This window comes from Trachypithecus francoisi, unplaced genomic scaffold (genome assembly GCF_009764315.1).
Source record: "Trachypithecus francoisi isolate TF-2019V2 unplaced genomic scaffold, Tfra_2.0 Lachesis_group1, whole genome shotgun sequence".
Lineage (NCBI taxonomy): Eukaryota > Metazoa > Chordata > Mammalia > Primates > Cercopithecidae > Trachypithecus > Trachypithecus francoisi.
In genome coordinates this window covers 118,354,467-118,368,961 of record NW_022681454.1, presented here as the reverse complement: position 1 = coordinate 118,368,961, position 14,495 = coordinate 118,354,467, and the positions used below count along the sequence as shown (strand labels likewise).

Below are 14,495 nucleotides of genomic sequence, written 5' to 3'. Positions count from 1 at the left end.
TTCTTTCTTTCTTTCTTCTTTCTTCTTTCTCTTTCTTTTCTTCTTTCCTTCTTCAGCTTCACTTGACTGTTTTTTGTTTTTGTTTCTGTTTGCAAAGAAAACGGTTTAATGATTGGGCTGGCCCAACTAGGAGACAGGAGGAAACCTCAAATCCATCCCCTCAATGACTTTGAGCTTCGATTTTTAAAGGTTTGAGAGTGGGCGGAAGTGAAGAGATCATTGATTGGTTGAAGAGTTCAGGGTGGAGACATGGAGCAGGTAGATGAAGAAGCTGTAATCTCATGCTGATTCTGTTCCTTTGTGCGGGTCTTTAATCTGATTGGCATCAGATTTTGCTGAATCCAGGCTCTCTCTTCATTCTATTTAGTGTACTACAGTATTTGCCTTCTTTGCATATTTTGGAATTTAGGGGAACTTCTGGTTCTCTTTAGGATCAAAATTGGGTATACTTCATTAGTGATGAAGACCATCAAAAATTTCCCATATAATGTTAATTTTTTCTTAAAGCAATGAGATGACTATATTGTGCTTGAAGAGCATTTGAATTATGCAGCTAGCAACTGGCTCCTATTTCAGGCCATAACTCTGTATCAAATTGTGGGTCTGATCCAACATAAAATGAGATTACTCATCTGTCAGAGGAAAAGCTCCAACAGGAAAATTTAGGTAGGATGTGAGTCATATAATGTGACATTCTTCTGCCCTGTAAATAAATCTTATTTAACTAAACCATATGTTTTAAAGGAGTTTAAAAAATGAAAATGTAAAAATGTTCATATATCTAACCCCTTGACCAATTATATCTTTCATATATTTGAATTTCTCAGAGTTATACTTGGACTTTGAGAATAAGTCAGTCATTTTCTTTATGGCAAGCTTTTCCCACTGCATTTTTTCTTTTCTTTTTTTTTTTTTGAAACGGAGTCTCGCTCTGTCGCCCAGGCTGGAGTGCAGTGGCCGGATCTCGGCTCACTGCAAGCTCCGCCTCCCGGGTTCACGCCATTCTCCTGCCTCAGCCTCCGAGCAGCTGGGACTACAGGCGCCCGCCACCACACTCGGCTAGTGTTTTGTATTTTTTAGTAGAGACGGGGTTTCACTGTGTTAGCCAGGATGGTCTCGATCTCCTGACCTCATGATCCACCCGTCTCGGCCTCCCAAAGTGCTAGGATTACAGGCTTGAGCCACTGCGCCCGGCCTGCATTTTTTCTTTAATAAATAATTTGTGATCATTTAAACATAGCAAAGAAATTGAGTTACGTGTACTTTTGTTGTTGTTGTGTTGTTGTTGTTGTTTTGTCTGGATGGTATTGCCTGAATCAAAAGTTGGTAGTAAAAGTTCTGAAATGTTAAAAGGTATAGTCCATGATCTCCCTTCTTAAAATTTCTAGGAGTCAATTGAATTCTTAGAAGATGAGAATTAAACTTCATGACTTCAGTGGTCAAGTTAGCATTTTATCTCTGCAGTTTACTTTTAAAATAATGATAACTTGCTTCTATTGGGAAGTTTCAGTTCAACAGCTAGAATTGGCCAGATGCAGTGGCTCACGCTTGTAATCTCAGCACTGTGGAAGGCTGACGGGGGAGGATGGCCTGAGCCCAGGAATTGGAGACCACCCTGGACAACATAGCAAGACCTTGTCTCTACCAAAAAAAGAAAGAAAGAGAGAGAGGAAGGAAGGAAGGAAGGAAGGGAGGGAGGGAGGGAGGGAGGAAGGAGAGAGAGAGAGAGAAAGAGGGAAAGAGGGAAGGAAGGAAAGGAAGGAAGAAAGGAAGGAAGGAAAGAAAGAAAGAAAAGCCAGGTGTGGTGACATACACCTGTGGTCCTAGCTATTTTGGAAGCTGAGTTGGGGGGATCCCTTGAGCCAAGGAGTTTGAGGCTCCAGTAAGCCATGATTGCACCAAAAACAATAACAACAAGAAAAACAAACAAACAACCCCCCCCAAAACCAAAACCAAAAAAACCCAGCCAGAATCAGGGTACTACTGAAATGGATTCAGTTTTGGTCACAGAACTTTTGAGTTGTACCCTACCCCTTGTTTCTTTTCTCTTTTTGCTTTTGCTATGCTGAGGGCTACAGATGAGTCACAAAGAAACTGCAAAAGATGGAGGTGGTAGGATAAAAAAACAAGAGAGAGCAGACCTTGTTGTCTCTTAGGGGAACATTAGCCTCTTATCTGAGGGTTTAAAATCTGTAAGTATGTGTATGTATATGTAAGTGTCTCTGTGTGTGTTTGTGGAATCTAGATAGACTTACATCTCCTTGTTAAAACTAATAAATATTGAGTATCTTAGTTTTCGGTATCATTTAATATCATCTGTCTTCTTGAACTGTTGTTTTTTCTTGACTTTAGTGAGCTTCTCAAAGTACCTTTTTCTCTTGACTTTAGTGACTTGTTATACTCCTGTTTGTTTCTACCTCTTTGGATATTCCTTTTCAGTTCCTTTTGGGGAGTCCTCTTCTTCAGTTCACCTCTTAAGTGCCAGTGTTTCATGGGATTCTGTCCGAGAAAATGTCTCCTTTTATACACTCACTTTAGTTTTCCACTTCTGTGGTTTCAATTACCAGCAATATGCTGATGACATCTAAATCTGTTGTACCAGCCCAGACCTCTTCTCTGGGCTCTCAGTGTCTCCAGATGTTCCAGGGACATTTCAAATTCACTGTGTCCGCAACTGAACTCTATCTTTCTTCTAAACTTGTTCTTCCTTGTGTTCCCTTGAGTGAATGGCAATACCCCAGTAACCAGTAAACCAGAGTATCATTCTTGATTCCTCCCTCACCACACCCACTCCTTCTCATAAATCACCAAGTCCAGTTGAGGCCACCTACTAAACACTTAACCCATATGTTTTCTCCAATTTCATTGTCACTACCGTAATTCAGGTCACTATCATCTTTTGCCTAAATTGTTATCAGCCTCCAACTTAACTTTCTAGCCTCCAGTGTTGCCCTCGAACAGTTCATTTTCCACATCTTGTATGATGCTTCTAAAACACAAGGCATGGTGGCTTGTGTCTGCAGTCCACCCACTGGGGAGACAGGTGGGAGAACCACTTGAGCCCGGAGTCCAAGGCTGCAGCGAGCTATGACTGCACCACTGCACTCCAGCCTCGGCAACAGAATGAGACTCCACACCCCAAAAAGTAAACAAAACACAAATCTAACAATGCTGTTTTACATATAGCCCTCCCATGGCTTCCCATTGCTTTTAAGATACATTGCAAACCCTGTGCCATGGTTTATAATGCCTTTTCTGATTTAGTTCCTGTCTATTTCCTCAGACCCATCTTTAAAAACTTTCTTATTTAATCTTAAACTTTCTTGAATTATTTTAAATTACTCAGAAGTACCAAGTTCTCTCTTAACTTCAGCCATTTGCATTGGGGTTACCTGCCTGAAAGACTTTCCCCCACATTTTATGCTTGGCCAACTCCTAAGCATTCTTCAGGTTGCATCTCAGAGAAAGCAAAAAGCCTTTCCTAAAACCACAGACCCGCTTAAACCCCCACTCTGTGCTCCTGAGGATTTGATACTTCCTCTATCTTTGCATTTATGGCATGGATTAAAGTGGTCTGCTTGCCTGGCTGTGTCTCCCGTTAAGCTCTGTTGTAGTCACTTTTTAATCCACACTGCCTGAGCCTGGAATATGGAAGGAGCTTAGTAAATATTGAATGAGTGAATGAATGAATGAATGAATGGGAGAAGAGCGGGAAAAGGATGAAGATGGGAACACATTTACCTGGAGCCACAAGCCTAAGTGGTACTGCCTAGCAAGAGTGATCTTCATGGCCACCTTTGCATTCCTTCCATGTTCCAGGCACTGTTCAAAGCAACTCCCATACATTTAATTTTCCCAACAACCTGGACTAGATGAGGATTCTGATGCTTAGATAAATAAGATAACTTGACAAAGTCAGGCATTGATAAGTTTGATGCTTTCTCTTCTTTAGTGGCGAAGCTATGCATGTTTAGAACATCTAACAAGATAGACTAACTAATCATATATTGCATATAGGTAAGACCAATATGATTATAACAGACTTCCAGGGTGAGCCTTCAGGTTCTCTGAAACTAACAAATACATACATTAAATCATTAAATTAGAAAATATTTTATTTAAAATAAACATACGTCTTTGTTATGAGAAAATTGTTTTCAATTTTTTTTTCCAGATAGGGCCTCACTCTACCCAGGCTGGAGTGCAGTGGCACAATCGTGACTCACTGCATGCAGCCTTGACCTCCAGCGATCCTCCCACTTCAGCCTCCTGAGTAGCTTGGACTACAGGGTGCATCACCATGCCTCTCTAATTTTTAAAATTTTGTGTAGAGACAAGGTGTTCCTATATTGTCCAGGTTGGTCTCCTGAGCTCAAGCAATTCTGCCTTGGCTTCCCAAAGGGCTGGGATTACTCAGGTGTGAGCCATGGCGCCTGGCCAGAGAAAACTGTTAAACAGGATTAATTACTCTATAGAACCTTTAGTTGACATTATATAAATGAAAGTGGAACATTTCAATGAAGCTACCTTCTTTTCTTTAAAATAGCTTCAAAATCTCCTTGAGAAGGATAGATGGTGTTTCAGTCATCTACAATCATGTGAAGGACACCAAAGTCAGCTGAGGTGAGGCAAAGAACCAAGTACGATAGAGCCAGGCTAGTGATTTAAGATGCATAAAGACATTTGTTCAGAATTGGAAAATTTTACAGAATCCAAAAAAACCTCACAACATATCTAGCCATCCAAAATATATTTCACAAGCTTCTCAGTGCACTCAATTTTTCTTTAGGAGATTAGTCAATGTTTTGGTAATCAGGCTTTGGGAAGCCAATTTAAAACTCTGCTTTTCACAGAGAAGGTGATCAGTGCATATTTGTTGATGGAGTGGCTTTAGATGGCAACACTTTGAGCTTTACCCTGAAGGAAATACATGCTGGTTGATTAACATTGTGTAAAAATAAATTCATAGCAGTTAGAACTCAAAGTAATTACATGAAATTTAAACCAGTGAAGATATTAGAGTGGTAGGACTTTTCCCCCTTAATTTTATGGAGATGCTGTATGTTTTTTCATAGATAGAAGTTGAGAAGAAATACAAGGTTTGCCTAGCACCATGTACAAGTGGGGAGGCTCAAGCATCTGGCTCATATCCAGGTGAACTCTGCAAAAGCAGCCCAGTGGACTGAAGTAGGTAGCTTCACCGTGTGGCCATATCCCTCAGGCTTTGATGTCTATTTTGTCTTGTTGTGACACCAGTCAACAAGATTTCATTCTGTCCCAAGCCACAAAACAAACTGATCATTTGATTAGCCCACACTCTGCAAAAGCCCTGTGCTCAGTGCACAGTCATGTGTACATATTTCGTTGTGCATGTCCAATATTCAAGAGCCTCCAGCAGAGCCCAGGGGCAGAAATAGAGACACTCCCTTGGGCTGAGCTCTACCCCACTCTTCTCTGTGGGTGTCACACTGCTCAGAAAGAAGTAGGCAGAACAGCTGGAGTGAGGCAGGGCTGTTGGCAACAGAACGTGATGTCAGAACCCACTTGGCGAAGAGCACCCATTGGTAGTTACATTCAGAGTGCCAGGGCTTTTCAAGCTGCCAAGAGAGAATACTTGTGGGTGGATGGTAGAACAAAAAGGCAAAGGGAACAACGCAAGCCCATTTCCAAGGAGGGGTGAGAAATAAGCAACAAAGAAGATGCCCTCAGATATGTGATGTATCAGTGGCTGTTCTGGGAGTGACACCATCTGTATTAAGTGAGTTACCTACAGATAAGGTAAGTTGACAGCTTGCTTGAGGAGCTGTGTATGAGACACAGTTCTTAAAACACCAAGATGGGCTTTGTGGGCTTGCTGTGATACCACACAGGGTCAGAGAGCGCTGCTGGCATCTCTGCAACAGCAGTCTTGGAACAGGGAAATAACTTGCTAGAACTACAAGGCTCTCCGGTGACTTCTGGACCAGAAAAGAGCTTCCTGAATATCAGGAAGGTATGTTTATGACATCCCAGGAATGCACCAGGCTTGCCAAAGCAGATTAATAGTCCAATTTACCAGACATGATCCTGTGAAAATAAGAATCTAAATATGAATAGTGACTTCCTGGAGACAGGAAATATTAATATTTAGTCTATTGCCTCCATATATGTGGGCATTGTTTGTTCCTTTTGCCTTTTTGTTCTACCCATCCACCCACTCATCGTCCTTTTCTAGCAGTCTAAAAAGAAGCAATGGGCCCCCCCAAAAAACAAACAGTTTCCTAGCTAGAAAAATACCCAATAAATGTTACCTCAGTCCTTCCTATGAATCCCACCTCCTTCTGCTTGTTTATATCACTTTGATACATATGATATCAAATTCTGTAGCTCTTTTCCATATTCTGCTCTGTAATTGTTATCTGTTTTATTAAATTTAGTCTCTTCCGAATCAGAAAATAAAAATTCCTGGAGGATTCCTTAAAGATGAGGATGTACATTATGCATTAGTTAGCTGGGGCAGCTATAACAAAATACCATCAACTGGGTGGCTTCAATGACAGATGTTTATTTCTCACAGTTCTGGAGGCTGGGAGTCTGAGATCAGGGTGCCAGCATGGTTGAGTTCTGGTGAGGACTCGCCTCCTGGCTTGCAGATGGCTGCCTTCTTGATGTGTCCTCACATGACAGAGAGAGAAAGAGGTCTGAACTCTTACTCTTCTTATAAGGACACTAATCTCATGATGCCCCCCCCCCATGACCTTATCTAAACCTAATTACTTTCCCAAAGGTCCCACCTGCAAATACCATCACATTAGAGTTTAGGGTTTTAACATATGAGTTTTCGGGGAACATATATTCAGTTTATAACAGGATTCGTATTTTATTAATTGGTATTCTATCTAATGCATAAAGGGTGAACTGTGGACAATATAGAGTTAATGTTAAGTGTTTTTTTTTAATTTCTTTAGTACTTGACACAGTACAGTTGCAATCAGACATTAGAAACCTTTTGTTGATTTATTAGATAACCCTGTATGTTCATGATAAAGTTTGTGTTTTTGATTTTGAATCTATTTGGTGAAATGAAGTGGGGAGTTGCGCAACTATTTGGTGAATCTTGATTAAGTCAATCCACTCTTCACACCCACTAGGTTGGCTATAATATAAAAGACAGACATAACAAGTGTTGGTGAGGATGTGGAGAAATTGAGACCCCTGCATATTGCTGGTGGGAAGGTAAAATTGTACAACCACTTTGGAAAACAGTTTGGCGGTTCCTCATAATGTTAAACATAGAGTTACACGAGTGAACAGAGAGTTAAATATATGACCCAGCAAGTCCACTCCTTCACATCTACCCAAGAGAAATGAAAACATGCTCACATAAACACTGGTACACAAATGTTCAAAGAAGCATTATTCACAATAGCCAAAAAGTAGAAATGATGTAAACGTCCATCAGCTAGAGAATAAATAGACAAAATGTACTATAGCCATTAAATTGAATGTTGTTTAGCAATAAAGAGGAATTTTTTATTGATACATGTTACATGCCACAATAGGGATGAATCTCGGAAACAGTATGCTAAGTGAAAGAAGCCAGTCAAGAAAGACCACATAGTGTATGTTCTCATTGATATAAAATACCCCCCCAAAAAAGAATTTAGAGACAGAAAGTAGATTAATGGTATCGTGGGACTGAGGAAAGAAGGAGGTGGTAAGGAGAAAGGGGAATGGAGAGTGACTGACAGTGGGGCCAAGGTTTCTTTGGGGGATAATGAAATGTTCTAAAATTAGGTTATGATTATGGTTGCAGAAGTCTGTAATATATCAAAAACCATTGAATTGTATACTTTAAAGGAGGGTACTTAAATTATATATTAATATATGATATATAAAATTATATAATTCAAAGAGTGTATGTAAATTATATTTCAATAAACATGTTTTTAAAAAGACAAAATGTCCATCCATGTGTACAAGCTAAGATAAACTCCTTCTTAAGTGATTGATTTTTGAACAGAGGATCAGAGTTTCCAGTTTCCAACTTGTGTTCTGCCACTACCTTGGACAAGTGATTTGATTTTTCTTGACATAGTTTTATTAACATGCTTTCCAGATCTAAATTTTTAATAATATAACAATAAAACCACCCCCCACCACTCTTATATTTTAAAAAGCCTTCTGTAACATAAGAACAAATTATATTTGAATGAAGAATACTGACATTATTAAATTGGAAAATAATGCCAAATAACTCTTCGGGTTAGACTACGCTCATCTTTGGAAACAATTCAGGAAGTTCTACCCATGTTTCTTCACATAGTTGGAATTGAATTTGTGCACTTTGCAGAAAGCTCTTCGTTCTGAATTGAAGATTGCACTTGGGATCAAATTAGATAATGTATGTAAAAGTGCCCTGTTAATTGGTCTACAAACATGTTATTATTATTATTTGTTTATTTTTAGAAACAGCATCTCATTTTGTTGCCCAGCTTGGAGTGCAGTGGTGTGATCATAGCTCAATGCAGTCTCAAACCCCTGGGCTTAAGTGAGCCTCTCACTTTAGCCTCCTTGAGTAACTGAGACTATAGGCACCCTACGCACTTGGCTAAGTTTTTTTTTTTTTTTTTTTTCAATAGACACGGGATCTCATTATGTTGCCTTGGTTGGTCTCTAACTCCTGACCTCAAGCAATCCTCTTCCCTTGGCCTCCCAAAGTGCTTGGATTACAGCCATTAGCTGGGAATATAGGAAACAATGGGCCAGGCGCGGTGGCTCATACCTGTAATTCCAGCACTTTTGGAGGCCGAGGCGGGTGGATCACGAGGTCAGGAGATTGAGACCATCCTGGCTAACATGGTGAAACCCCGTCTCTACTAAAAATATAAAAAATTAGCCGGGCGTTGTGGCGGACGCCTGTAGACCCAGCGAGGCAGGAGAATGGCGTGAACCCGGGAGGCGGAGCTTGCAGTGAGTCGAGATCGCACCACTGCTCTCCAGCCTGGGCGACAGAGTGAGACTCCGTCTCAAAAAAAAAGAAAGAAACAATGCAGCCTAGGATATATTTTAGGATTCTTTAAAAATCAATCCCTCTAAAATCTTCCTGAAAAGCGATGTACCTTCTCAAATATTGTAAAATTGACATCTTAAATATTTCATCATAAATTTAAACAGTAGCAAAGGATATTGTTTGTGGCACATTGTAAATATTTATATTTTAAAATGAAGCTTTTCTATCACTCTCCAGTGGAAGTACAGATACCACAGTAATTTGGAATCCATCACCATCGTCCATTTAAAACATTAATAAACGAGCTCCTCTCCAACAGTCAGAAGCTTCACATCATCCTTTTTCTCTTTCAACTTCCATTTCTATTCTACATCTCCAATATATGTTTATCCTAATGTAATATATTTATATTTAATGTCTTCAATTGGTAATTCAATTGGTAATATTCTTCATATAAAATATATGTCCTGTGACTCTATGTGTAAAACAATTTCTTTTGGATTTACTTGTTATACTAAATACTGGTAATATATATTTGATTAAAACAGCACACATTATAAATTTTGATAAACCATTCTTAGATGACTATTAGGTGGCACATTCCCCCTGGATGATACACAGAGGGGGCAGTAAGGTTTATTGGAAGTGTTTTTTTTCTTTTTTCTTTTTTTTTTTTTTTTGAGACAGAGTCTTGCTCTGTCGCCTGGGCTGGAGTGCAGTGGCTGGATCTCTGCTCATTGCAAGCTCCGCCTCCAGGTTCACGCCATTCTCCTGCCTCAGCCTCTGGAGTAGCTGGGACTACAGGCGCCCGCCACCTCGCCCGGCTAGTTTTTTGCATTTTTAGTAGAGATGGGGTTTCACCGTGTTAGCCAGGATGGTCTCGATCTCCTGACCTCGTGATCCGCCCGTCTCGGCCTCCCAAAGTGCTGGGATTACAGGCTTGAGCCACCGCGCCCAGCCTGGAAGTCTTATATCAAAGAAACACCAACAAAGCACACAGAATCTCTCAAACCATCATCCCGCAGAGAGGAGTGTGTAGGTTCAGGACCTTACTTGTGGAAACCTGGGGCACTAAGAGGAGACAGGGAGCACTTATTTGACTATGTGACAGTGGGGCTTTCTAGAGGTGGGATGACTATCTTAGAAAAAGGAAATAGTTGGAGCTCAGTGAGGCTGACATTGGCTAGAAGCTGCTCAGTGAGGCTGACATTGGCTAGAAGCTGGTGGAATAGGGAAGAACCACTGAAGCTATGCAGTGAGAAAAAACTTGTTTCTTGTCACCTAAAAAGTACAATTTATTGGAAACCTATCTCTTAATGAGGGGATAGGAGAGGATGTATTATGGTGCCTTGATCAAAGGAATTGCTGGATTTCTTCTTGATTTGGCAATGTGTGATAGGAGTTAGGATAAGTTAGGAGTCAGTGAGATATTGTTAAAGTGGGGGGAAAAAATCTGGAAAGCAGACCATGACAATAGACCTGGCTGGGCACGGTGGCTCATGCCTTTAATCGCAGCAGTTTGGGAGGCCGAGGTGGGCAGATCATGAGGTCAAGAGATTGAGACCATCCTGGTCAACATGGTGAAACCCCATCTCTACTAAAAATACAAAAATTAACTGGGCATGGTGGCACACGCCTATAGTCCCAGCTACTTGGGAGGCTGAGGCAGGAGAATAGCTTGAACTGGGGAGGCAAAGGTTGCTGTGAGCCAAGATCACGCCACTGCACCCCAGCCTGGGGACAGAGTGAGACTCTGTCTCAAAAGAAAAGAAAAGAAAGAAAGAAACAAAGAAAGAGAGAAAGAGAAAGAAAGAAAGGAAAGAAAGAAAACAGACCCTTGACCTATTGCTAAGTGAAAGAAGCCAATCTAAAAAGACTGCATACTGTATGACTCCAATTATATGAGACCCTGGAAAAGGCAAAACTATTCAAACAGTGAAATGATCACTGGTTGTCGGACATTAGGAGAGAGGCAGGAATGAACAGGTGGAACACAGAGGATTTTTAGAGCAGTGAAACTGTTCTGTGTGATCCTGTAATAGTGGATACCTGTTACTACACACTTGTTCAAACTCATAGAGCATATAACACCAAGAGAGAACCCTGATGTGAACTGTGAACTCTGGGTAATAACATACCCATGCAGATTCATTGTTGGTGACAAATGTACAGCTCTGGTGGGGGGCAGTGATAGTGATCTGTTGATAGGATGGCTGTGTGAGAAGGGGAGGTGTATGAGAAAACTCTGTACTTTCTACTCAGTTTTGTTGTGAAAACTGCTCTAAGAAATAAAGATGAGAGAGAGGAATAAAAGAGAGGCAAGGGTACCCTTGATGATAGACATCTTCTTAGACAAATAATTTTAGGAAAAAGTACGTAGACGTTGAGTATTTGGACATAGTCACAAAATTAACCATGTTTGTGTGCCCTTATTTATTCATTTATTTTTATTTGTTTGTAGAGAAGGGGATCTCACTGTGTTGCTCAGGCTACTCTTGAATTCCTGGGCTCAAGAGATCCTTCCACCTCAGCCTCCCAAAGTGCTGGGATTACAGGCATGAGCCATTGTGTCCGACCTTCGTGTGCCCTTTAGAAAGTCTTCATATACCCTTAGGTATATCTGAAACCTAGTTTGAAGACTTTTGGTCTAAGGTAGTAGAGAGTGAATGAACAAGGAAAATGTAATAGAAAAGATGGATTATTCACTGACTGAATGATTCTTGGATAACTGGGTAGTCAAATGGAAAAAAAAAGGATGGATATTTACATCTTATCAAAAATTAAATTCTGGATGTATTAAAAATTTAAACATAAAAAATAACCAGGGACCCTGGTACATGCCTATAGTCCTGGTTATTCAGGAGGCCAAGACAGGAAAATCGCTTGAACTCAGGAGTTAGAGGCTAGCCTGGGCAATGTCATGAGACCCTGTTTCTAAAAATATATGTCTATATTTCCCTATATATAGATGTATATATAAAAGTTTAGGCCGGGGGTGGTGGCTCATGCCTATAATCCTAGCACTTTGAGAGGCCAAGGTGGGTGGATCACCTGAGGTCAGGATTTTGATACTAGTCTCTACTAAAAATACAAAAATTAGCCAGGTATGGTGGCAGGCACCTGTCATCCCAGCTACTCGGGAGGTTGAGGCAGGTGCATCGCCTTAACCCAGGAGGTGGAGTTGCAATGAGCCAAGACTGCCACTGCACTCCAGCCTGGGCGACAAGAGTGAAACTCCATCTCAAAAAGAAAAAAAAAAAGGTTAAAAAAACCCATAAGCATACCGAATACCAGCAGAAACAATAGCGGGAGAATGGTAAATGTGATTAGTGAGGTGGGCAATGAAGCATACAGCTGGTTTCTGTCATCACAAGAGTGCTCACAGATTGGCGCTGACATCGGTATATTCATACGCTGACTTGTGACATGTTAACAATAAGAATAACAGTTAACCATTATTGAGCGCTTATTATGTTCTTGACACTGTTCTAAGCATTTTACATGTATTAAACCATTTAATCTTCACAACAACCAAATGATGAGAATAATATTATTATCTCCATTTTATAGATGAGGCAATTGAGTCACCAAGAGTTGAAGTCACATGCTAGTTAGGAGTAAAGCCAAGATTTATTAATTTAGGCCGCTGGCTCCAGACCCCAGGGACTAGGTCACCACACTTTACTATGAAACAATGTTTTTCACAATATACCTTTAAAAAATACTAGACATACCAGATTAATAACTGTTAAATTTTGACAAAGTTGAATCTGCAGTGATAAGTTTAAACAATTTGTATATTTCCTTTAGAAAAAGACTGTCTTTATTTAACAGTTCAGTGAAAGGACATAGTACTGTTTTATCCCTTATATATTTCACTAGGAGAGTATAATTTTGACATCTCTGCAAGGTTATGTCACAATTTAATTTCATAGTATTAAAAAAAACACAGCTCATAGAGTAGAAACACATTGCCATTATGTATGAATTATTTTACAATTATGATTATCAATAGTTTATCACAGGATGGTAGACAAAATAGTCATTCTCTACATTAGTATTCTGCTTGTGTTGAAGCTGGGAGCAAATATCACATTATTTCTTTGGCAGAGTAAATCTGTAAATCTCATTAGAAATGCATAAATACCAAATAGCATACCAAATGTAATAGCTTTATAAGATTGTTGTGAAATAATTATTGTGATGTTAAAGAAGATATAAAATAATGTATTGTCAACTGCTTGATAACAAAAAATGCTCTATTAATGCTCTTCAGTATTTAAAAAGGAATTTGTAAGATAAGACCAATTTTTGTTCAAAATTAAATTAAGACTAAGAGAAGCCTTTTTCTCAGGGTGGTAGAGATGGGGAAAGTTTCATTCTTAAGCCTGTACAAATGAATTTTTATTTATTTGAATAAGTAATCTGAAAGAGACTAAAAACTGTATGCCATCACACAGTGCATGAAGCCCTGTCCTCAGAAGTATAGGTGGGAGGTCTTATCAACATAGCTTTCTTTCTTTCCCATCCTTTTCTACTTGGAAATGGTTTGGGCTGTATCAGAGAAGTTGAAGAGGTACGTGTAATACTCAAGGAAAAAATACCTTCTTCTCAGCTAGTAGGAGAATTCCTTGGGGGCAGAGATAATTTTATTTAAAAGGCAATTTGATAAACCTACAGGTAGAAATCAGCTCAGGTTGGCACCTAGGTTTCCTGCATAACAAAGAAAGGAAAGGAAGGAGAAGTGACTACTTTGCTGGGGAAGAAAGGTTATGAAAAGGAGACAACTCCAGGTGCTCTCTGCATTGTTCAGTCATGCTTTGTGAAGTGGTTTTTCTCCTTGAGGGAAACAACATGTTGTGCTGAGTCCTGTTCGTGGTTTGCACACAGTGAAAAGGTGGCTGATATGTAGGTGACACATGAATAACCCCACTTACTTAATGTATTAATAAAAGGAATAAAGTCGTGGCTGGAATGAGCAGTGAGCTGTGAAGGAACCTCTTCTGCAAATGTGTCAGAGGCCCTTCCTGGAGCCAATGACTCCCCTGAAAGAAAGCACTCTGGGTTATCCACCTACTCTGTCATCTTGGAAGCTGGCAGCAACTCATTCCGGTAATCTCTCTCTTCCACCATCCCTGGTTTTGGCAGTAAAAAATGATAAGCTATTTGAATTTTGGGACTAGAAGGGATTTGGAGATAATTATATTTAATCCCCCAATTTGAGGAATAGAACCACAGTGAAGTTAAAGACATGTGCGATGTTGTATGGCTTATGCTGGCAGGGGACGGTGAGAATCCAGGCTCTGAAGTTTTCAACCAATACTCTTTCCACAGCACCAGAAAATATGAAGAAATTTGGAGAAGGAGGAAAATCTTACCAGTAAATATAACCAAGGCATCAGCAAAACGATGAAACTGATATATAGCTGTTTTCCTCTTGCAAAAGACTTTTTCATCTGACAAGATACACATGATAGATGAAAACATTAAATGTGAAAAATAT

The 14,495-nt window shown here is 39.9% G+C and overlaps 1 long non-coding RNA gene across 3 annotated transcripts in view; it reads left to right on the top strand.

The window, feature by feature from the left end:
• LOC117085864 overlaps positions 1 to 14,495 on the top strand; it is a 26,494-nt gene extending 11,999 nt beyond the window's left edge. Inside the window, exons 1-3 of one of the 3 annotated variants that reach the window (XR_004438104.1) lie at positions 5,429 to 5,778; positions 13,948 to 14,104; positions 14,327 to 14,495. This is a non-coding gene — a long non-coding RNA (uncharacterized LOC117085864). Of the gene's footprint in view, positions 1 to 5,428; positions 5,779 to 6,583; positions 6,679 to 13,947; positions 14,105 to 14,326 lie in introns of those variants that run through there. The other 2 variants (XR_004438105.1, XR_004438106.1) reach the window with 2 other exon arrangements.